At 38.6% G+C, this 25,415-nt stretch overlaps 1 long non-coding RNA gene across 2 annotated transcripts in view; it reads left to right on the top strand.

The window, feature by feature from the left end:
- The window catches only part of LOC138142035 (uncharacterized), a 58,357-nt gene that overhangs the window by 6,873 nt on the left and 26,069 nt on the right, over positions 1-25,415 (top strand). For both annotated transcript variants that reach the window (XR_011163325.1, XR_011163326.1), the window contains one exon: positions 7,234-7,309. This is a non-coding gene — a long non-coding RNA (uncharacterized lncRNA). The remainder of the gene's footprint in view (positions 1-7,233; positions 7,310-25,415) is intronic.

Genomic DNA, 25,415 nt, shown 5'->3' with positions numbered 1-25,415 from the left:
TCCATTTCATTAAGTCATTGTATTATGAGTATTTGGATAGTTTCATAAAATGTTTCTCCAGTTAAGCCTTTCCAGTTTTCCTGCCTACCTATTTTAGGAGCTATTTACTTCTTGATGGCAATATTGCTATTCATTATGCAGGCTGCTGTTTGCTCTGTGATTCATCATGTAACATGTTGTTTTGCATTTATCTAGCTGAATTTTATCAGGTTAATAGTTATTAGATAACTAAGGCCTGATTGGGTTTGACCCATCTGTAACATAAAAAGTACTCAGACTCCAAAATATTATGAAAATGGATTTGCTAGATAAAAGTAATCTGGCCAATAAGATGTACCTTGAATTTGAAATCAATCTTTCTTGATGTTCTATTTGTTATTTTAATTGCCCATCTAGTGTTCCACATCCTATGTATAAAAGTCTAAACAGATATTACTTTTTTAAAAAAATTACTGGATAAAAACATGAAGGATATCCTTCTTATGGAATAGTTGAGAGGGCATTGAGTTGTTTAGTCATGTCCAACTCTTCATGACCCTATTTGGGGTTCTCTTGGTGAAGATACTGGAGTGTTGGAGTGTTTTGTCATATTCTTCTTCAACTGATTATACAGATGAGAAACTGAGGAAAATATAGTTAAGTGATTTGCCCAGGGTCACACAGCTGGTGAGTTTCTGAGGATTTGAACTCATGAAGATAAGTCTTCATGATTCTAGGCTAGGTACTCTATTCACGGCACAACCTTGCTGCCCAGAGTCAAAGAATCTGGGTTTGGATCATGGATTTGCAATTTACTAGCTGCAAGTTTACTGCTGTGGTAGTCAAAGAGTCTGGGTTTGAATCATGGCTTTGCAATTTGCTAGCTGAATTTGGGTAAGTCACCTAACCTTTCTTTTATTTTTCTTTTCTTTTCTTTTTCTTTTTTTGTGTTAAGTGTCTGAGGCTGGATTTGAACTCAGGTCCTCCTGTCTCCAGAGCCAGTGCTCTATTCACTGCACCACCTAGCTGTCCCAATCACCTAACCTTTCGGCTACTCACTTTCCTCATCTATAAAAAGAAGAGATTATTCTAGAACAGGGCTGGGGAACTTGTGGCCTCGAGGTCATCAAGTGAGGCCCTTTGACTGAATTCAAACTTCACAGAACAAATCCCCTTAAGAAAAGGGGAACCTTGCAGATTCCCCACCCTGATCTAGGTACTCTTCCAAGTCTCTTCTAGCTTTAAAGCCTGTAATTCTTCTGAAAAAAATTGAAAGCACTTTAATTGATTGATTGCATTTATAAAAACTGAGCTTACTCCAAAAGAATCATTGGGAATGAATGCGTTCAGTTTTTCATTTCTAGATTTTCTCTGCCCAGCAAGGCAACCTCTGGAGAAGCAAAAGGCTCAATTCTTCACTTGTACAGAGGTGAATGTGAAAAGCAAATTCCCTTACTTTCTTTTTTTCCCCCCTTTCTTTTTTAAATTTTTTAAAATTTTGCTTTTTTTTTGTAGGGGGAAGGCAGGGCGACTGGGTTAAGTGACTTGTCCAAGATCACACGGCTAGTGTGAGTTAAGTGTCTGAGGCTGGATTTTTACTCAAATCCTCCTGACTCCAGAGCTGGTGTTCTATTCACTGCACTACCTAGCCACCTCTCCCCTTACTTTCTATATCACTAAGCAGAGTTTCCCTTCAAAGATGTCAAGGATCAGGGAATTGGCCTCAGCCTAAAGCCTCACCACAGACTAGTAACAGGTTTCTGAAACTCTAACAAGTTAAATCCTCTCCCTTCTCTCAGATCTCACTCCTCCCACAGACCTATGGTATTCTCAGTCCAGAAACACACTTTGCAGGATAAAACATAATTGCTCTGGAAAAGAAAAATCATGATCTTCAGAATAAATGAAATTGAATCCCAAAGTTTCCTCAGCACACATTTACTCTGAGATCTCAGAACCAGCCTTTTGGCATCTCTCAAGAAATGAATGCTGAAGCTCCAAAAGCTTCCCCATATGTCTCAAAGTCCAGTGGGAAGTAAATCATGGGTAGGCACAAGTTTTATGGGATGGAGCAAAATATCTCCCTCTGCCTCATCATTGGATACATGACCTCAGATAAGCCCAGATTCTGCAGCAGTATTTTTCTTTAGAGAAAATGTTGTATATCTTGTAAATGATTTTGTTTGAGAAAATGTTACTGGAACCTTAGCAGAGTCCCTCTCAGGCATGTCATATCAACTCAGTTTTTGCTTCAGTCTCAAGTAAATCCCATCTTAAGAGGAACTGAGTTAGCTTGTGAATCAGAGTCTTTCTTCATTCCGTACTGATGGGTTCCTGCAGGTCAGATGCCACTCATTCTCCCAGTCAAAATTATGCTTACGATGTTCAAACTGCAGTTTCCAGGTAATTTGGGTCCCATTTTGGAGCAGGGAATGACTTTTCTATCTTCTTTTCTAACCTGGTTGATGGGTTTCAGAATCTGTGGCCTCTCAATTGCCCACTCAACTTTAAACATTATTAATAACTCAGTGGATTTGTATGTAATGATATTATACTTGGGTAATTTGCTTCTCACCTCCCTGTACCTCAGTTTACTCATCTGACAAAAGAGGATAAGAATGATATTTGCATGACTTGCCTAAGAGAGTTATCGTATGCTTGATTGAAGTAATATATGTAAAACTTTTTTGAAATAAAAAATTATTATTAGAGAGACACCAAGGTATAGCAGGTGGAGAGAAGTCTTTGAAGCTGGGAAGAATTGAATTCAAGTCCCTGACTGTGTGAACCTAGGCAAGTCACTTAACCATTCTCCCTGTGCTCTAGGATACTTCCTAAGACCTAAATTGCATTGGTAGAGAGAGTTGTCTATTAGAATGAAATTACAGGTCCAGTCCCTATCCCTATATTACTATTATTACAGTATAAAAGTATGCATCATCATTGGCATTCTTTAATTTTTATTGAAAGTCTCCAGTCAAATTTATTTTAATCCACATTGATTATATTGATGTTCCAGGCTTATGGAATCAAACATTTGCTTTATATAATAGGTTATATAATGTTTCTCTTATCCGCAATTGAGGAGATTCTGCCCAGGTTGACAGATTGGTAAAGACCAAGCTCTGGGGTGTGGTGAAAGTCAGAGACTTATGAACTTTCTGATGGATGAAAAAGATAATTGAGTTGGTCTTCAGGGCATCAGTGGTACCTGCTGCTCTTTGACTGCAGGACAGTTTTCCCAAGACTGAATTTACCAGGCTACGTAGGCAAAGAACTGAATCATTTCCCCAAGGAGAAAGCTAAATTTTTGGTTTAAAATGAAAGCTCATATCTTCAGTAAAGGTCAGACACAGCAACCATTCTCTAGAGCCTAGGATTATGGATTGAGAGCAGGAAGGGACATAAGAGATCATCTAGTCCAACCCTTTCATTTTATAGATGAAGAAACTGAGACTTGGGAAAGTAAAATTACTTGCTCAAGCTCACAGAGGCTTAATTAGGCATCATTATATCCCATATTCCTGCCCCATTTTGGCTTCCTCCATTCCCCAGAAAATGGGAACATACATTTTCTGTAGTCTATGCTTATGAACTATTTAGAGACTATGAGAGATTTTCCTGCCCCTCTCCCCGCCCCCCATAAGAAAATGACAGAGAAAAAGGAGAGCTTTCCCCAGTTCCAATGGTTCTTTTGTTTCCTTGATGTACTCTATACTAAATCTGAGTCAACTGCTCTGTTCACATTAGCTTTGGCCACTGTTTACATATCTATACTTGTTATAACTAGGATGAACCAATGAAGAAGTTAAGGCTAGAGCATGGGGGATCTCACTCCAGGGCACATCATTGTGGTAGGGATGGACCAGATTCTCAAAAGGGGTCAGGATATATTTTCTCTGCTAGGCCAAAGGGTTTATTTATAGCATCTCACACATGGATACTGATTTTTCTGGATAAAATGATGAAGGGGTGAAATTGATTTAGGGATTACATACAGGGCTGGGCAGGTACAAAGTAGCTGGCAAGGCTATGGGTGAGAACTTTGGGTCACTGCCTAAAATTATGGCTTGCTAGAGGGCATGTTCATACATAGATCCTTTATTATTGGGTCATAAATAATACTAACCTTTGAACAACAACAACAGTAGCCTAGTGCAAGAATTTTACATGCTTTGCCTAATCATGAGATAAATTGTTGCTTAGGACTATATTTCACTTAGCAAAAAAAAAATCTAAGGCAACAGGCACTCAGATGCTAAGACTGGTCAAATTCTCCTTGAATGTGGAAGATGAGAATTATGTGGTCTCAAAGTTGGAGGAGCCCTCAAAAATCATCTCTTATAACCAGTACCTCCAAAGGAATGGTCTCCATAATATCTTTGACAAGTAGTCCTCCAATCTCTTCTTGAAGACCTCCAGTGATAGGGAATTTATTACTTCTGGGGCAGCCCTTTCTACTTTTGGACAGTTTCATATCTTGCCAAAATCTCACTCTGAAAACTGTCTCCACCCATTTTTCTTCTCTGTCCTTGGAAGACAGGCAGAACACTTCATATTCTATATGAAAGACTTTCAGATACATTAATCATGCTTCCATGAGTCTTTTCTTTCTAGGCTAAAGATTCCCAGTTCCTTCAATCTACCCACGCATGCTACTGTTTTCATTCCTCTGACCATCCTGGTTGACTTTCTCATAACATATTAATAAATGGTAGAACCAGATTGTAGGCTCCCTCAAAAAAAATTGGAAAGGTCTAAAAAAAAAATCCCCATCCTTGAACTTCATGGATATTGAGTTACCTACGTGTCTCTATATAGAGTAAGGATTATTAACATGGAGCCCCCTAGGGTCCATAGATAGATTTCAGGGGGTCCATGAAATTGGATGAGAAAAAAAATTGCATTTTATTTTCATTAACCTTTGGTTTCCTTTGTATTCCTGTATGCATTACTTTATATATTTAAAACATTGCTCTCGGAAGGGGTCTATAGGTTTTGTCAGGTTCTCATATGGATCCACAACAAACAAAAAGTTTAAGAATAATTTCTCTGGGGACTTGAGGGCAAAGTTTATGGTCCAATTTAATCCAAGATAGCAGATGAACCTTCTAGAACTACCAAGCCATAACATAAGTCATACAAAGATACAATAAGGAAGTCTGAAAAAAATTCCATTTCTACCTTAGAAATCTCTAGGACTCTGTGATCCCAAAGGCTTATGCTCTAAATGGGCAACTAACAAACTAACTTTTGATTAGCTTGTTGCAGTTGGTTCTCTATATACCACCAAACATATTTCTGAAGCCCCCAAATTCTTTGTTTGATGCTACTATTTCTAGGGCCAAAAGAGTACTGGCTTTGGAGTCAAAGGACCTGTATTCAAACCCCACCTCTGAGACTTGTCACTTGACCTTGACCAGATTATTTAATCTTCTTGGGCCTCAGTTTCCTTATCTGTAAAATTAAGGGGGTGAACCAGATGGCCTCTTGGGTTCCTTCTAACTCTAGATCAATAGAGCTAGAACTATTGGGGGCAAGGAATCACGTATTTTTTAAATTATTTTTTATCAGGCATGGATCGATTGAGTTGTACCAGCAGAGAGAACTTTCATACTAGTGAAATCATGGTGGCACTGTTATAAAAAGTCTCTGAAAGTGGAATGGTTTTGAATCTGATTTGAAGAGGGCTCACATCTTTCTGTAGTTACTGATTAACCCCCACGCTCTAAAAGAACACATAGAATGCTTTCACTGGAATACCTATTGGGTCCTTAGCAGTTTTCTAAAGGAATTTATGTAGGATCCTATGTTTCCTTTGATTTATAAAGAAAAAATAGAACCAAAAAAGCAAGCCCAAACCGGGGATTTGGAGTATTATGATAGTGGGTGGAAACCAGTTCCCTAAGCTTCCCTAAGCTACAGTTCCTAGTAGGAAAGAATGAATATACACTGGATCTGGTGCCCTTTCCATGAAGCTATTCAGGCTTTTGGGAACAGTGATGTCAGATTCTTGAAAGAAGCCACATCTGGATGGTACCATATTGAACACCTGGTACCTTTGAATGAGAAAAGAGAGCATTTAGTTGCTGTTGGGTCGTCTCAGTCATGTCTGACTTTGTAATCCCATTTTTGTTTTTGTTTTTTTTTTGGCAAAGATACTGGAGTGGTTTGCTGTTTCCCTTTGTAGCTCATTTTATAAATGAAGAACTGAGGCAAACAGTCACACATCTAGTAAATGTCTGAGACCACATTTGAACTTAGGAAGATGAGTCTTCCTGATTTTAAGCCCAGTGCTCTATCCACACCACCACCTAACTTCCTGTGTGCCACCTAGCTGCCCATAGCATCTGGTGGGGAGAGGAAATTTAAGAGGACCCAGACTGAGGGCATCTGAGTATAAAGGTGAAAGAGTCCATTATACATGACTTTCCTATTCCTATTCCCATAGTTCCCCACCTTTGCAAAGAAGTGCATGTTCATGGCAGAGGGAGAGGCCAAGTCTAGGTTTTGGCAAGGAAAGAAATAGGGCAGATGACAAGGCCCTAAGGATTTTGTGAAGCAATGACAGATTAGATGGTTTTCAACCAGGAGGATAGTGGGTCCAAAGGTGAGAAATGAATGGGGCTCTGTGGTACCTCCAGTAGAGGTGGGATGTAGGGGTCCAGTGGGTGGCCTGTGCCTGGTGGAAATTGGGCAATGGGACAACAGTGGTGGAGCTGGGGAAGAGGAAGGTACCCTCAGTGGCACTAGTCTGTCTTCTGGCTTTGGGCTGCCTCTTCATTGTGGTTAATGCACTAAGTAAATGGGTTGACCTTTCAAATGAATATCACATGTATTTGAGTATAAAGAGTCACATGCACAGAGTATAATTTTCAAATACAGATAGGTCCTTCCTACCTCTGTCTCATTCTTCACTTTAAAACCTAGGGTAGACAATTGACCTATCAGGCCTCTTTGAAGGGAATTACTCAAATGACCTCATAAAAAATGCTAAAAGTAAAAGATTATTGAAGCAACAAGGATTGTTTTGCTAAAATTTCAGTGTTGATTCTATTTGGATTCTATTGTATAAAAGTGGCCTAAACAGAAACCAAGGAAGCAGGGTGATGGCTCTCTGTAAAGCAAACATTTGAAAACTTGGGTCAGTCTGACCTGGGATTTGTTTGCAAATTTTTTGAACTTTAAGAGTAAACTGTGTGTGTGCTTGGCCTATCTTCTCTTTTAAGAAAGTTATCTCTCCTTTACTTACAGTCTTTTGCACAGACTATGGCAGAGTAAGGACCGAGAAGAGGGAGCTTCCCAGGAGCAGAAACATAGACCGCCACAGGTACAACCCTACCTCAGAGACTCCCTTCCCATTTTGTTGCCTACTCTTCCCTTCTCCTGTGACTGTTGGCCTTCCCCTCCCTTCCTTTCATTACTCTCTTATCTTTCCTCCAGTAATACTCTTATGTTATTTTATTCCTTATCTACAATGCAAGATATTTTACAAAAGGACCCACACAGGTAAAAGAGGTAGTAGATTTCTTCTTTGTTGCTCTAAGAGGCAAAACTGGGACCAGGGGCTAGAAATTACAGGGGGGGGGGCAGGATTTTATATTAAAAAAAAAACCCAACCTTTTCATTATAAGGAACACCTTTCTAATAACCAAAATTTTTTGTGGAATGGAATGGGATCACTACCTTGATGTAGTATGGTGTTTCTCATCACCAGAAGTGTTCAGGCAGAGGCTGGTCAGTTGTCAAGAATAACTTAAGGAGAAGGGAGGGAAAGGAAGAAAAAAGGAGGAGCATCAGTATGTTTATCTAAAGGAAGGCCTTTATTCCCTTTTTCTTGGAATCTCTCAAAGCTGGTCTATGATAAAAATAATAATAACAACAAATTTATATAGCATTTACTATATGCCAGTACTGTGCTAAGTGTATTACTATTATTATCTCACTCGATCCTTATAACAATTCTAGGAGGTTGGTGCTTTTATTATCCCGATTTTACAGATGAGGAAACTGAAACAGAGATTAAACAGCTTGCCCAGGATTGCATAGCTAGTGAGTGAGTTTCGATTTGACCTAAGGTCTTCTGGACTCTAGGCTTGGCATTCTATCCACTGCACCACTCAGCTGTCCTGTATGTGTATGGAGTCTCCAACAAACTGCCCTCTCCTTGTTCTTAAATAACTCTGTGGTGGCTTTTGGCTCTCGTTAGGAATTACATCCAAAGAAGAAGTCTTTACTTTTTGGGCCAGCCTAACCGTGGATGAACCAAGGCAATAAGAACAAAGTCATCCATTTTGGAGAGAATGATGAATGATGATTTAACATTTCCTTTGTTTTCCCTTGCCAGCACCCAAGACTTGCCATTTAAAACAAGGCTTACTTGTTGATACAGCTAAATAACATGATAAGAAGAAGCCCAGGAAAGACAACCCTCTCCCCCATCTAGGGAAATGTATTTGTCCAACCACTTGGGATGCTGGCTGCAATCCACCAGGTGTGGTTCATGGCAAAGGAGAGAAGCTGTTGCCTTTTATGTTTATCATCTGTGTGAGTTTAGTTATACCATTTTCTCCCTACCTGGAACTCAGTTTCCTCATCTGTAAAATGATGCTTGCATCAGTTTTTCCTATGTGTCATTTTCTTAATCATAAAAAAGAACCAAAATTTCTATTCTAGGTCTTTTTCCTTTTATTGGTTTTGTATCAAGTTTCTAATATGCCACAGAAAATACTATATATATGATTACAGTATTTAATTTATCAGAGATGAGAGGGATAATTTTATCTTCATTTTCTCTTTACCTTTAGCATTATTCCTATTTCCTTCCATGCTTCATGTTGAAAGAAATATCTTGTTCATGCAGTAAGCATCCCAGGTGGAATCTGAACTCAGCTAGGTTCACTGACCCCAGTGCTTTTCCTACTATGTCATAGCTGAATCTCCAGTTCCACTGATTGGTTTATTCTTGAGTTTGACTTATATGTTATACAAAATATAACAGATAATTAAATTATGTTGTCAATACTTCATTGTTTTAATGGGTCTCTGATTCCATCCTTGTTGGTACTGTCTTCAATGATGACAATGGGAATGCATCCATGCTCTCTCATTTTGTGTACCTATACCTATGTCTTTAGTAAATGCTCTACAGAGGATCTACCCAACACACTGGGAGTCTTCCTTAATCTTGATATTGCATGATTATCAAAAGGAACACATTGTCTTTCCATCAGTCATCTCTCCTCACTACATAACCAATCTACTGCCTTTTCTGATTATAATCTATCTGAGGATGGCCTTCATGAAACTTGCCCCATGCAATTTTTTTATCAGTAATGTACTAAGGTCTACTTACTCCCACCCTGTAAATCTCCATCTCCCTTTAGGCAATCCACAGCCTTAATTTTTTAGAGACTGGAGTATTCCATGAAATGCAACCATTCAGCATCATTAGAAGAATATTGATGAGAAAAAGATGGATTAAAATTGCTTGCCTCATCAGTTGGGGGGAGGCAAGGGAGGGAGGGAAAGAATTTAGAACTCAAAGTTGTAAAAAACAAAAACTAAAATTGTTTTTACATGTATTGGGAAGAAATAAAGTATTAAAAATTTTAAATATGTATTGTTGTTTTAAAAAGATATTTAGAGTACTGTCCAATATTCCAAATGCAATCCATCCCCCTTTCATCTTCCTATTCAATTCTGGGTTCAGTTCATTATCATGAATGGTGCCTATCCAAGACCCGTACTGATGGGCCAGCACTATTGGTTGTACATCCATTTGCATATCAGTACAATAGGCATTTTTAGCTTGGTTTTTCCCATGTGTCATATTCTCAATCATTAAAAAAAAACAAGTTTAGTTATTCAGAAATGGACTCCATTCTTTTTTTCCCCTAAATATATTCGTCTACTTAATTTAATCTATATGGCGAAATACCTGATAGTCCTTGGATTGAAAATTACCTAGGGGAGTGGCTAGGTGGGGCAGGGAGTAAAGCACCAGTCCCGGAGTCAGGAGGACCTGAGTTGGGTTACAGCCTCAGACACTTAACACCCACACAAAAAAACTAGCTGTGTAACCTTGGGCAAGTTACTTAACCCCAATTATCTTCCAAAAAGGCAAAAAAAAAAAAAAGAAAATAGAATGTTAGAATAGGATGAGAACTCAGAGGTCATTTAGGACAATCATCCCCTCCTTTTGCAGATGAGAAATCTGAGACCTAGAGAGATGAAATTACTTGACCAGCTACAGAATAACAAATGGTTGTCACAAGACTTAGTTTGGATATACTGAACAAAGTCTGTTTCATCATCATTTGCCTATAAACTCTGAATCCTATTGCTAGATAAAGATCCAGACTTGGTGTGGCTAGGTGGCTAGGAGTAAGAGTGCCAGCCCTGGAGTTGGGAGGACCCAGGATCCATTCTGGCCTCAGATATTTAACACCCACACAAAAAAACTGGCCTTGTAACCTTGGGCAAGTTACTTAACACCAAATGTTTTTTAAAAAATGAAGACTCCACATACTTGAACATATAAAGGCAATATTATTTTTTTTTCATAGCATCATAGATTTAGAACTAGAAAAAACCTGAGACATCATCTAGTTCTGCCTTCTCATTTTACAAATGAGGAAACTAAGGCCATAAGATGTTAAATGACTTTCCCAGGGCTATACAACTAGTAAGTGTCTGAGTAAGGACTTGAACTGCCTGACTCCAAAACCATAGCTTTAGCCACTATGCTATGGCATGTTGCTCATTGGCATGGAAGAACCCTTTGTGTGAGATTTCTTTCCATGAATTCAGGGGACAACATGTCTGTGTCATGATAGATGAGTCCAAGGGAGTTGTCTGAGACAAAGGTTAAGTAATTTGCCCAGGGTAACATGGCTAGTTAAGTGGTAGTCAGCCTTTGAGATCAGGTCTTTCTGAGTACAGGCCTAATCCTCTGCCAATTTTCTCACAATGTGTCTAAACCCTACATAAAACTAGCAATCCAGATCTCAGAATAAGTCTCATATGGGCTTTCTCAAGCATTTTCAGTATCACTTAAATCAGGTATAACCCATGGTCAGGCTGACCCTCTTGACTTTGCTTTGGACCAGAGTCAATCCTGTATGCCCACCTTCATCCTAAGCTTAGGCCCAAGGTGGGCTGTGAGTAGGAAAGGCAGGGAGATCCCTTTTCAAACAGTCTGGCTGTCAAATTGGCCCAGGGAGAAGATCTCAGTTGGTTTTCCTAATCCAACCCAGTTTTCTCTCTCTGAGGAGAAAGAGAGTATGTGCGTGGTTGCACTGGAACAAGCTCATGGCTTTTACGGTAGCAAGCATCACTAAATACCACCAAGATTCTAAACAACAAAAACTTCATGTCCCTGGAGGATGGCAATGAATCTATATATATATATATATGAATAAGACTGGGAATGTCTAGCACAGCATGGGATGGAGATTATATTTGTTAAATGTTAAGCAGAGGATCAGTATCCATTTGCTCTTTCTTGTTATGATTAAACCCCAAACTGTTTATCGGCAGTTAAGTCATACAAGGATACATGTTGGCTTTAGTTTCTAAATGGATTTTTGGCACTTGTTCATTGCTAGGGACACAGGATCCAAGATGAAAAACATTGCACTTTTTTGTAGTATTCTCAGGGTTATATACTACAGATCCCTCTCCTACAGTTTTGGAAACTTTTTTTTAAAGAAAAATAACATAGGCCTAGAATAGAGAAACAGGAAGAGGATATTGATAGGAAAGCCAGGAAGCTGGAAATGAAAACAGCTGCTCTGTTTTGGGTTAGCTGGGGAATAAAATTAGATGAGAGTTACTAATAAATGATGCAAAGTTTTACAAAATGCATTTCTCTCAACAGCCCTGTGAGGTAGGCAGTACAAGAATTATTATCCTCGTTTAACAGATGAGAAAGTTAAAACTCAGAGACTTGAAATTATTCAGCCATGGTAATATAGCTAGTAAATATCATAGCCAATAGTAGAATCTAGGCCTTGTAAGCCCAAACAAAGTCCAATGATCTTTCCAATGCATCATGCATTCCTTTCAAGATAGCTACTGAACCTCTCTCTTTGGAGCAAATTGCTTGGAAATCAGGGATCCTCTCCCTCAGACCTCTATGGAAGAGAACTCCTTTCCCCTCCCTTCCAATAGCAATGATGTCTGCTTGCATCCAGCAGTGAGCACAGTGAGCAGCTAGACAAACTTCCAACTGGATCATAGGTACATGGCTGCATCTCCTACTTTGTTTCTTTCCCTGAGCACACATAACCCAACTGAGTGATGCTGAGAAGGATATTTCTAGCATGCAAGCTACCTTGTAAACTGAAGCTTTTGGGATTTCCCAGGTGTAGGTGCTGGTTGTCCAACAGGAAGTCATTTTTGCAACTTTTCCAAGGAGAAAATGACCTCTGCCAGGAGGCAACTATAGATGAAATGCCTGAGAAAGCTAAAGCCATGCTCTGGCTTTCCAGGAGATCTGGATTTGTGAGTTACACAGACAGTGCTTGTCAGAAGTGAAAGTGAAGTATTTGTTTAGCAGTGTCTGGGAGTCTTTTCTTCCTGGGAGAATACAACAGGCATGATGGGTCAGTGTTTCTGGTTTTAAGTATTTGGAAATGTGTGTTTTTGAGGATTTTGTGTTTTCTTTTGCAATATAGGCAACAAATAGCTTCTCTATACCTGAAAGAAAAAGATAGATAAAATGTTTTTGTGGACAGAAAAAAAGTCATTACATGAAAAATTAACTAGTGATGCTAATAAGGATTAATATTAGAATGTACCAATATTCATTGTGATCCTATCAATGTGAATATTTCTTCTAATAATACAGATTACAATTCTCTCATGCCTTCCTGTGCAACTTTTGCTCACATTCTATTACAATTCTACCATAAAAGGTTCATCAGATGTGTGAAAAAAAAATTTCTCAATTCTTCCTGATAGGGGAATACACATCAACTTTCCCTCATCCACACCTGTTTTTCTCCCTCAGCTCTACATTTTTCTGATGACATCCTTTCCATCATTTTTCCTGCATAATTACTCATTTGTAATATGTTGAACCCTGCTCACATCCACCATGCACCTCTCCACTGCGATTTGGGTGACCTCAAACTTTAATTTTTTCAAGATTATGGTATTCCATGACTCATAATCATTCAACTTCACTAGAAGGCTATTGCTGTTTAAAAAATGGGCCTTTGATTGGTGGAGAAAGTTAGAAGCCTTAAGAACACTGCAGTTTCTCAAATGCAATCCAATCTACTCTCCAACTTTTTTAAGTTCCAGGTCCAGCTTGCCGTCCATTTTTAGTGATGTGTGTTTGCTAAAAACATTTGTTATTGTCATGGAGAAATTCCCACACAGAATCTGAGTTGAAGAAGGATACTTTATAGAAAATAAGTCCTTCAGATATATCTCTATTCATGGATGTTCTTATTGTAGCAAACATTGTAACAACTGACAGCTTAGTAAAGGAAATCTATGATAAATCTATAATCTCTCCACAAAGTTTATCCTAGCTATCCGCATAGGAAAAAGAAAGTGGATGAGGAATACTTAATATCTAAGCTTTGACATACAACCTGTATAACCTGTTCATTAGTACATTTATGTGAGATAGACACTGAAAATGAACAATGGGAATGAAAAATGTTGATGTGTTTATGATGGCTATCTCTTATCTCTATAATACTAGTATATGGGGCGTTCAGGGAGGACTAGCACCTCTGTTGTGAGGACTTGCTGATCCTCTTTCAGGGCTGTTCATCCATCTTTGGTGTCCAATTGTCACTCAGCTCTTCCCTGTGCTTCCAAGAAGCTATAGCACGCACAGTGGCCACACCCTGGTGAAACTGTCTGAGCAGAGGGGCTAAACCAGGTTGAGGGTAACTGACAGGCCTCAGACCTTCCAGAGATTTAGGAGGATATCTACCCTACGCATGTGAAGACTTCCCTTGGCAGAACAGGTGAATGAGAACAATTTGTTCCAATGGCCATGAAGATGGCTGAAGTAGCATTTAGATCCTGGTCAAGCATCCAAGATGCAAGGTCAGCCTGGGCCTTCACCAGTCCTCTTGATTTTTGTCTTACCATTGGACTTTAATGACTCTGGAAGAGGGTGAGACTGATGACTGCAATTCTGCCTAGCTTAAATACAATTCATGAGCAAGTCAAGACATCATCCTATGATGTCATCAGTCCTCTTTGAAAACAAAGGACAAACAACAACAACAACCACTAGATGTCACTATAGAGAATGACAGTGGCTGACTGACAACTCCCTACCCTCTGGAGAAAAGGTTTTGAAATCGTCATGAAGTTACTCCTCTATCTGCCTACTTGGCCATCTTGGAGGAGAGACTTTGTCCCCTTTGCTTGGATGAACGTAGAAGAGGAGTCTTCGACTTTATCTCAGTTATGGACTGTTAGTAAGACACACTTGGATCACAATCAGTCCATTCTTTTAGGGAAAATCAAAGTGAAAGTCCCAATTCAGGTTTAGGATTCTGCTCATTCGGAGGTCTATAGATTCATTTATAACTCTACACTCTATCTCAGAATGTCCCCCGTTGGCTATGTAATCTTCCATACTGGAAATGGGAACATCCAACTAATACTTCCTCTGAGTTATCCAATCAAACATGCCCCCTGCCCTCCTGGATTGTAGCTAAATGCATATGTGCAAGTATGTTTTAACCATATTTTACAAAGAAAAAGAGCAAGAGTCAGTATAAAGAAAATAGCTTAGCACAATGTATCTGTTGAACAGTAAGTGGAAGTGGGAAAGGAGTTGGACGGAGATAGGTTAGTTCCTCCGCATTTACCACAACTCATCTGCAACCTGACTGGGGCTTCAGCCACACACTCGCTATATTTGACACTTCTCCAATTGACTTCCCTTCTCTCCGTGGACCCGGAAGGGATAACTTCATTATCTCTACTAGTGCTGCAGTCATTACTGGTAAACGGTTACAGCTGCTTCTCTGCTGTCTCAGAGGCTATGACTGCCAGCTCTCTTCCTGCCATACCTTGCTTCCAACCCGAGACCTATCATTCAAGTTTCATGGGGTTCTAAGACCTCCTACTATCCAGTCCCAAATCTTGCATATTTTTTTCCCTTCTTTTCCCAGGTTAAGAAAGGAGGGAATGGGGGGGAAGGACTACATTTCCAAAGAGGGACTACATTTCAAAATATTTGCTCCAAAAGGTCTTTAGTATTAGTCTCTCCCATGGAGGGGGTGAGGGTGGGGTTAACACTAATTTTGCCATTGACAGTAGAATGAATAATGTGGATTTGTCAAGGATAATAAATTATCTCTCAATTGTTTTTTCACCAAATTAGCAGTTCAAAGATAATTTTATTCAAATTTAATTTTACTTTTTTTGGGGGGGATTTTCTAACATTAAACTCAGATGGACTTACTGAAAGAAAGTACACCTCAAAAGATGGTCCCAATAAAGGATGAGAAGAACAACTTAAATATCCCTTTAGTGTATGTCTATTTGCACTTGAAATCTACTTTTCTTCTGTCTTAATCTGCAGATCTTTCCCAACTCAGGTCCCAGAAGGTTCATGACTATTAAAAAAAATGTTTATGCCTTGATTTTTTACTGGTTAAGGAAATTAATTTCCTTTAAAGAACTTAAACATGTCTATGGTCTTCTTGAAAGGTAGAGGATATATCCAGCATATGGGAGGTGGGGGTCACAAAAATATTTGCAGGAATAATATGTATTCAATCTTTGAAATACAAAATCAGTGTCTTTTATTCCTAATTCTAACTGCTAGTACATCCATGAAAAAACAATTTCCTTTTTCCCTGTGTTGAAAAAAAAAAAGAAAAATTTAAGGAACCATTAAAATTATATTGATTTAGACCCCATAACTACCACAAATTATTATCTTTATTGTTCTTCTTATATTATTGTTGCTTTAAATATATAGTGATTTTCAGTTTACAAAACTTTTAAATAGATTAACTTTACCTTCAGAAAAAATAACTCTGTAAAATGAAGGAAACAATTATTATTCCCGTTTTATAGGTAAGGAACCTGAGGTTTAGAAAGAACTGTGCCCAAAATCACATAACAAATTCAGTGTGAGAACGAAGAAAAAAACCGAAGTCTTCTAAGGTTTTTTAAGTTCATTCCACTATTCCTGGTTGCTTTCTGGCTATGTTGTCCTGGTTGCACTGCTAATTCACCCATAGTAAGGCATCTTTTTTTTTTTTTATTGAGTGACCACAGAACAAATCTTAGAGGCCAGCAATTATAAAGGATCTATGCTATATTATTGCAAAACAATCATGGTACAGAGAACCCTATTGTTGCCCTGTGTCTGGCTCACCACTTGCCAGCATTTCAAACCCCAGGATGTAATGAGAGGCCCCTAGAGCAAGTGCTGGGGGTGGGGGGAGGGGAAAGGAACCTTGAGAGATACAGGCATTCTAGCTCTTCATTCTGCCCTTGACATGGTCCCCAATGCCTGGAGGATTTTCTTTTTTTTCATTTTTCAAATGTTTATTAACTTCTGATTTACATCATTCATTTCCACCAGATTTTGAGTTACAAATTTTCTCCCCATTTTTCCCTACCACCACCCAAATAGCAGTCCCACAGGATATCCCCTCCTCCAATCTGCTCTCTCCCATATCCTCTCCCATACCCCCTTCGACTTTTCCAGTAGGGCATGGTGGATCTCTATGCCCCAGTGCCTGTATATCTTATTTCCCAATTTCATGTAAAACAATATTAATAATAGTATATATATATATGTATATATATATACATATATATATTTTAAACATTTGATTTTAAAACTTTGAATTCCAGATTTATTCCCTGCCTCCCTTGTCATCCACCCTTACTGGGAAGATAAGCAATTCAGTACTGGTTGTACATGTGTAGCTAATGCAAAACATTACCATAGTAGATAGATTGTAAAAGACTGACTATATTTTCCTCCCTCCTATCCCACCTCCCACTTGTTCTATTCTCTACTTTGATCCCATCCCTTTTCAAAAGTGGGTGCTTCCAACTTCCCTCCCCCCAGCCTGCCCTCCCTTCCATCATCCCCCCTCTCACCCCCTTCCCCCCAACTCTCCTGTAGGGTGAGATATCCCATTTAGTGCATATGTCATTCCCTCTCCAAGCCAAATTCAATGAAAATAAGGTTGACCCATTCCCTTTTGCCTCCCTGTTCTTCCCCTTCATTGTAAACATTTCCTCTTGCCTCTTCTTTATGAGATAGTTTGCCCCATTTTGTCTCTTCCCACCTCCTCTCATTATATTCCTCTCACCTCTTTTCTTCAAATGCTTTATTAACTTCTGATTTACATCATTCATTTCTACCAGATTTTGAGTTACAAATTTTCTCCCCATTTTTTTCCCTACCCACTGTCCCAAAATAGCAGTCCCATAAGATATCCCCTCCTCCAATCTGCTCTCTCCCATATTTTCTCCCATACCCATTTTGACTTTTCCATTGGATCTCTATGCTCCAGTGACTGTATATCTTATTTCCCAATTACATGTAAAATAGTATTAATAATAGTGTGTGTGTATATATATATATATATATATATATATATATATATATATGAATATTTGATTTTAAAACTTTGAATTCCAGATTTATTCCCTTCCTCCCTTGTCACTCACCCTTACTGGGAAGATAAGCAGTTCAGTATAGGTTGTACATGTGTGGCTACTGCAAAACAATAACAGATATATTGTAAAAGACTGACTATATTTCCCTCCCTCCTATCCCACCTCCCACTTGTTCTATTCTCTACTTTGATCCAAAGTGGGTGCTTCCAACTTCCCTCCACCCCAGCCTGCCCCCCCTTCCATCATCCCCTCTCTCATCCCCTTCCTCCCCTACTCTCCTGGAGGGTGAGATACCCTATTCAGTGTGTATTTCATTCCCTCCTCAAACCAAATGCAATGGGAATAAGGTTGACCCATTTCCTTTTGCCTTCCTATTCTTCCCCTCCATTGTAACCATTTTCCCTTGCCTCTTCTATATGAGAGAGTTTACCCCATTCTCTCTCTTCCCATTTCCTCTCATTATATTCCTCTCTCACCTCTTCATTTCACCTTTTAAGTATCATCCCTGTTAAATTGGTCCTGTGCCCTCTATCTATGTATACCTGTAAACATATATACATATATTCACATATGTATTCACATGCTCATATACACTCATATATAGACACACACACAATAAGTTCCTTATGATTTCTTTTCCCTGTTTACCTTCTAATGCTTCTCTTGCTTCTTGTATCTGAATGTCAAATTTTCTATTCAACTCTGATTTTTTCAGCAAGAATGCTTGAAAGTCCTCTATTCCACTGAATGACCATATTTTCCCCTGAAACATGATACTCAGTTTTGCTGGGTAGGTGACTCTTGGTTTTAATCCCAGCTCCTTGGACCTCCAGAGTATCATATTCCAAGCCCTTTGATCCCTCAGTGTAGAAGCTGTCAAATCCTGATTGTGTTTCCACAATATTCAAATTGTTTCTTCCTGGCTGCTTGTAATATTCTCTCCTTAATCTGGGAATTCTGGTACCTGGCTATAACGTTCCTAGGAGTTTTCTTTTTGGGATCTTTTTCAGGTGATCGGTGGATTCTTTCAACCTCTATTTTGCCCTCTGGTTCTAAAACATCGGGGCAGTTTTCCTTTAGCATTTCTTGGAGGATGGATTCTAGGTTCTTTCTTTGATCATGGCTTTCAGGTATTCCAATAATTTTTAAATTATTTCTCCTGAATCTATTTTCCAAGTCAGTGGTTTTTCCAATGAGATATTTCACATTGCCTTCTATTCTTTCATTTGTTTGGATCTGTTTAACAGCATCTTGATTTCTCATAAAGTCATTAGCTTCCAATTGCTCCAATCTAATTCTGAAGAAATGATTCTCCTCAGTGGGCTTTTGAGATTCCTTTTCCATCTGGCAAATTTGGGTTTTCAAGGCATTTTTCTCCTCATTGCCTTTTTGAGCCTCTTTTGCCATTTGAGTTAGTCTATTTTTTAAGGTGTTATTTTCCTCAGTCAGGCTGTTGACTCTCATTTTGTAATTTTCTTGCATTGTTCTCATTTCTCTTCCCAATTTTTCCTCTACTGCTTCTTATGGTCCTCTATGGCCTGTAACCAGTTTGTATTTTGCCTTTGAAGCTTTTGGTGCAGGAGTTCTGACTTCACTGTCTTCCTCCTGTTCCATGCTTTGCTCCTTTTTGTCCCCAAAATAGGAGTGTAATGTTGGAATCTTCTGTCTGCTTTGTTTCCTTTGCCCAGTCATTTTGTCCCTCAGTCAATTGGCTCCTGGGCTTTTTGCCACAGTAGGACTCTGACACAAGACAGGGGAGCTTTTGTCCCAAACACTGGGGTTTTCTCAGCTGCTGGAGGTATTAGAGGTGTCCTCTCTGAGGTCTCCACACACTTTGGCAAGCTGGACACACACTCCAGGATCTCCACCCTAGACTGTAATCCAGATCAAAGAAGGTTAAAGCAAGAGCGATTACCCATCAGGCTAGGAGCTGAAGCTACCACGTGGAGCTGGCTGGCTGTGCCAGTGTCTCAGTGGCTTCTCTCCCCCTGGGCAAAAGCCACACACTCCCACTTACTGGGTCCCAAAGTCTAGATTGCACTCACCTCTCACTTTGTCCTTCGCATCTATGTGTTGATAAATCTGGAAATGGCCACAGCTGCTGCTGATCTGGAGTCCCTTCGACTAGAGGCTGGTCAAAGCCTCGGCTCCCAAAGCAGTGTGCTGGCTGATTCCTGCTGGCCTGCCGGGCTGTACTCAGCAGGAGGTTAGTTTCTCAGTGTCATTTTGTGGGTTCTGCAGCTCCAATATTTGTTCAGAGTCCCCTTTTTACATGGATTGGGGAAGGTGGAAGCCAGAGCAGCAGCGAGGCCCTGTTTCTACTCTGCCATCTTGACTCTGCCCCTTTCCTCCTCTCTCACCTCTTAATTTCACCTTTTACGTATCATCCCTTCCTATTAAATTGGTCCTGTGCCCTCTATCTATGTATGCCTGTAAACATATATATGCACATTCACGTATATATTCATATGCCCATATACCCTCCGATATAGACATATTATATATATATATATATCCATTCCCTTCAACTTTTTCATACTGAGAAAAGTTTCATCAGTTACAATTGTCATTTTTCCATGTAGGAATGTTAATAGTTCAACTTTGATAAGTTCCTTATGATTTCTTTTCCCTGTTTACCTTCTCATGCTTCTCTTGTTTCTTGTATCTGAATGTCAAATTTTCTATTCAACTATGGTTTTTTCATCAAGAATGCTTGAAAGTCCTCTATTCCACTGAATGACCATATTTCCCCCTGAAACATGATACTCAGTTTTGCTGGGTAGGTGACTCTTGGTTTCAATCCCAGCTCCTTGGACCTCCGGAATATCATATTCCAAGCCCTTTGATCCCTCAGTGTAGAAGCTGCCAGATGCTGGGTTATCCTGATTGTGTTTTCACAATATTCAAATTGTTTCTTCTTGGCTGCTTGTAATATTTTCTCCTTGATCTGGGAATTCCAGAAACTTGCTATAATATTCCTAATAGTTTTCTTTTTGAGAACTTTTTCAGGAGGTAATTTTTGGATTCTTTCAACCTCTATTTTGCCCTCTGGTTCTAAAACATCAGGGCGGTTTTCCTTTAGCATTTCTTGGAGGATGATTTCTAGGTTCTTACTTTGATCATGGCTTTCAGATAGTCCAGTAATTTTTAAATTATCTCTCCTGGATCTATTTTCCAAGTCAGTGGTTTTTCCAATGAGATATTTCACATTGCCTTCTTCGTCTTTTTTTTTTAAAGCAATTGGAATTAAGTAACTTGCTCAAGGTTACACGGCTAGTTATTTTGTGTGGGTGCTAAGTATCTGAGGCTGGAACCGATCCCGCATCTCCCGACACCGTGGCCAGCGCTCTTACTCACTGCACCATCTGGCCGCCCGTCACATTTCCTTCTATTCTTTCATTTGTTTGGATCTGTTTAATAATATCTTGATTTCTCATAAAGTCCCTAGCTTCCATTTGCTCCAATATAATTCTGAAGTAATGATTCTCCTCAGTGAGCTTTTGAGATTCTTTTTCCATCTGGCAAATTTGGCTTTTTAAGGTATTCTTCTCCTCATTGCCTTTTTGAGTCTTTTTTGCCATTTGAGTTAGTCTATTTTTTAAGGTGTTATTTTCCTCAGTCAGCCTGTTGACTCTCATTTCATAATTTTCTTCCATTGTTCTCATTTCTCTTTCCAGTTTTTCCTGCCTGGAGGATTCTTAAGAAAGGTAGAGTCATTAGTTACAGGATCCCTTAGGGATTCTGTTGCCCTTTACAGAATTGTTGAGAAGATGGAAAAATTCCACAGTCTCCAGGAGTGGCAATTTGAATCCCAGAATATTGAAATTGGGAGAGTCCACAGATGATATTTAATTTAAATTTAATCCTGAATAGGGTGGTCCTCTCCATTGTGTCCTAATCAAATGGTTATTCAGTTTTTACTTGAAGACCCCTAACCTCCAATAGAGACTTTCCTATTTTTGGAGAGTTCTAATTATTAGGAAGTTCTTTCTTTTTAAAAATATATTCTTACTTATTTTATTAGATATTTCCAAATAACATTAACATTTTTAAACATTCATTAAATTTTTTTGAGTTCCATATTCTTTCCCCCCCACTCTTTTTGAAGGCATGCAATATGATATAAATTATACATGTGCAGTCATGCAAAACATTTCCATATAAGCCATGTTGCAAAAGAAAACACACAAAAATAAGAAAAATAAGATGAAAACATATCTTTCAATCTTTACTCAGAATTCATGAGTTCTCTCTCTGGAGGTGGAAAGCCTTTTTCATCATGGTTATTTTGGAACTGTCTTGGATGATTGTCTTGCTCAGAGTAACTGTCTTTCACTTTTGATCATTGTTACAAAATTGCTGTTACTGTGTACAATGTCCTGGTTCTGTTCACTTCACTTTGCATCAGTTTTCTGAAACCATCCTGCTCATCATTTCTCATAGCACACAATAATATGCCATTACATTCATAAACCACAACTTGTTCAGCCATACCCCAGTTCGTGGGCCTCCCCTCAATTTCCAATTTTTGCCACCACAAAAAGAACTGCTATAAATCTTTTTGTACAAATATAGCCTTTAGGGGCAGCCAGGTAGCACAGTGAGTAAAAGTACCAGCTCCAGTGTCGGGATGACCTGGAGATCGAATCCTGGGCTCAGATACTCAGCACCACACCCAGAAATAACTGGCCGTGTAACCTTGAGCAAGTTACTTAACCCTGATTGCTTAAAAACAAACAAACAAACAAACAAATATAGCCTTTATCCTTTTCTTTAATCTCTTTGGGATGCAGGCCTAGTAGTGGTATTGTTAGGTCAAAGGATATACATGGTTTTATAGCCCTTTAGATGTAGTTAAAAACTGTTCTCCAGAATGTCTGGACCAACTGACAACATCTTAGGAAGCTTTTTCTGCAGAAACCTGTCCCTTTACAACATCTGCTCATTACTCCTAGTTTTGTCCTCTGGGGTCAAGCAGAGACATCCCAAACTTTCTTCATGTCTTACAACTACTGAGGGCATGCTTTTGCATCTTGTCTAGATATCCAAAGAGCAGTAGCCTACCTGGAGCCCACAGTGGAAGCTTTAGTGTCACCAAAAACTTTATAGACTTGCCTCTGGCCTGGCCAGAGTGTCTAGATTTGCCTTAGTACCTCCTTGGGGCTTAAGATGGGGCTTATGTTCAGAAGTCACAAGTCTGCAGATAAGTGTGTATCAAATATGTACGAAAAAGGAGGATTATGCTAGAGGTAGGGTAAAGGAGTGGAACTAGAATATATTTCATTGGCATTTGTTTTTTCAAACTGGCGAACCCCACTTATCTGGTGTTTCCTCTTTCCCCTATTTGTGAACATATTCACAAATGTGCTTTCAGAGTGATAATATTTATGTTTGAAAAAGAGTTTTTAGAAACCAAAGCTCTAGAATGTCTGTTGTTGGTTTTTATTTTTCACTGAAAAAGTTTTATTGACATATTTTAACATTACAAACATTTCCAGACTACCACCAATCTTGTAAGAGATCTCTTGTAACAGAGTATGACAATGAAGCAAAACTAAAAATAATGTGATCTCAACTGAAAGTACTTATGACATTCCATACCTATGGCCCCCAACCTCACCGTTCTTTTTTTAGGCAATTGGGGTCAAGTGACTTGCCCAGGGACACACAACTAGTAAATATCTGAATCTGGATTTGAACCCAGGTCCTCCTGACTCTGGGGCTAGTGCTCTATCCACTAGCTAGCTGCTCTACCTCTCCACTCTCTATTTTAAAAATATTTTATGTTTTATTTATATTTATAAAAATTTTTAAAAATTTAAAAAATTGGGGCAGTGAAAAAGGTGGTGCAGTGAATAAGAGCACTGGCCTTGGAGTCAGGAGGATCTGAGTTCAAATCCGGCCCCAGACACTTGACACAATTACTAGCTGTGTGACTTTGGGCAAGTCAACCCCAACTGCTCTCCAAAAAGCAACAAAATTTTTTTTTAAAAATTAAAATGTCATTTCAATTAACAGAAATTTATTTTCTTTCCCTTTAATCCCCACCCCATTGGGAAAAAAAATCCTCTATAACAAATAAGTGTAGTCAAGCAAAATCAATTTCCTCATTGACTTGTTAAAAAAAATATATATATATGTATGTATGTATATATATATATATATATATATATATATAATTCTGTACCACAACCTCTTCTGCCATGTTTCATTGTCAATCCTCTGAAATCACAGATGTGCATTTTATTGATCATAGCTCTTATGACTTTGAAAAGTTTGTTTTGATTCTGATAATTTCATTCTTTATCAGTTTATAAAAATCCTTAAAATTGTTCATTTTTAGAATATTGATGTTATAAATTGTTCTAGCTCTGCTCACTTCACTCTCAATCAATTCATACAAGTCTTTCCATACCATTTCATGCCCTTTGATTCAGCTATCACTGCTGGGCCTATACCCAAAAGATATTGAAGAGGAAAAGGTCCTATGAGGACAAAAATATATAATAACTGCTTCTGTTCTTGCTGTTATTATGGAAAAGAAAAGAAACTAAAGTAATATTCATCAACTGAAAAATAGCTGAAAAGTTATGGTATATAAATATGATGGAATACTATTGTGCTGTAAGAAATGAGGAGCTAGGATATTATAAACAGAAAACCATACAAATGAATACAGTAATTGAAAAAGGTACACTTTGTGGAAAAAGATGAGGCTTTTTTCTTTGTAAGCTGTCAAAACATCAGAGTGAATAAAATTTGCCAGAGTCAATACTTAATTAGAGAAGTAGGGTACCTAAAATAAAAAATGCAATGATAAGATAGCGTCACATTATTTTAAAAAATGAGCTCAAATAGTCATTTTTTAAAGTGACCAATAAAAAACTTGCCTAAAAGAAAGCCTGCATTCTTTTGAATTAGTTATGGTTGCCAATTTGTGTGAGGTGGGTCTTTTTTTTGTCTCTTAAAATCCCATCATTGACTCTAAATTCATCAGTCATTTTTTATACCTTTCATCATTCCCCCCAGTAGTCTTAATAAGAACACTTCTGACATGACTGGCAAAATCCCAAGAATTATAAAATCTCTCATGTAGTGAGTGAGATGCAGAGATAAAAGAAACTGACTTTGTCCCCATTTTATATATTCATTCTCTTTGTCCCTTCCTTTATGACTTGACTGTGCTAGTCTGGCTATCTCTCTTTTACTCATACACCCCTCCCAGATACTTCCTTTGCAAAATATTATGATCATTTCTATCACTGCTACACCAAGGGAATTTTCAGGGATCTAAAAATAACTTCTGTAGAATAAGAGTGTTTTTTAGTTACTGTTGCAAAAACATATTTGCTTCACATCAGAACCTCTGAAATAGTTCTGGGGGCCCTGTAAGACCTCACAAAATTTCAATGGAAAAATGCAAATGCCTTGGGAATAACAAATTAGGACTTTGGGGAAAAAACATATCTGCTCCATAAGGCAAAGAATGAGATCTAACTTGAGCTAGGCACTTCTGAGCCTTGTGAAAAACAAAAATAACCCCCTGCCAATACCACCGCATTTCTTTACAATCTTCCTTCAATTTGTTCCATCATGTGTTCCTCTTCTTGTGACTTTAGCTGGAGCTTTCAATCATAATAAGGAATATTTGGCAGTGTTCTACCAGGAGATTTAGCTAAGGAAGCAGCACGCATGTACGCACACACACACACACACACACACACACACACACACACACATACACACCCCATACCCCCTCCAAAAGCTTGTTTTTATATTTCTAAGCTAACATCTCTTTTGGT

This window comes from Petaurus breviceps, unplaced genomic scaffold (genome assembly GCF_028583685.1).
Source record: "Petaurus breviceps papuanus isolate PSGF00001 unplaced genomic scaffold, PetGlider_PUasm1.0 90515, whole genome shotgun sequence".
Taxonomy (NCBI): Eukaryota; Metazoa; Chordata; class Mammalia; order Diprotodontia; family Petauridae; genus Petaurus; species Petaurus breviceps.
The sequence above is the reverse complement of the archived record's forward strand: the minus strand, read 5'-3'. Positions and strand labels throughout refer to the sequence as shown.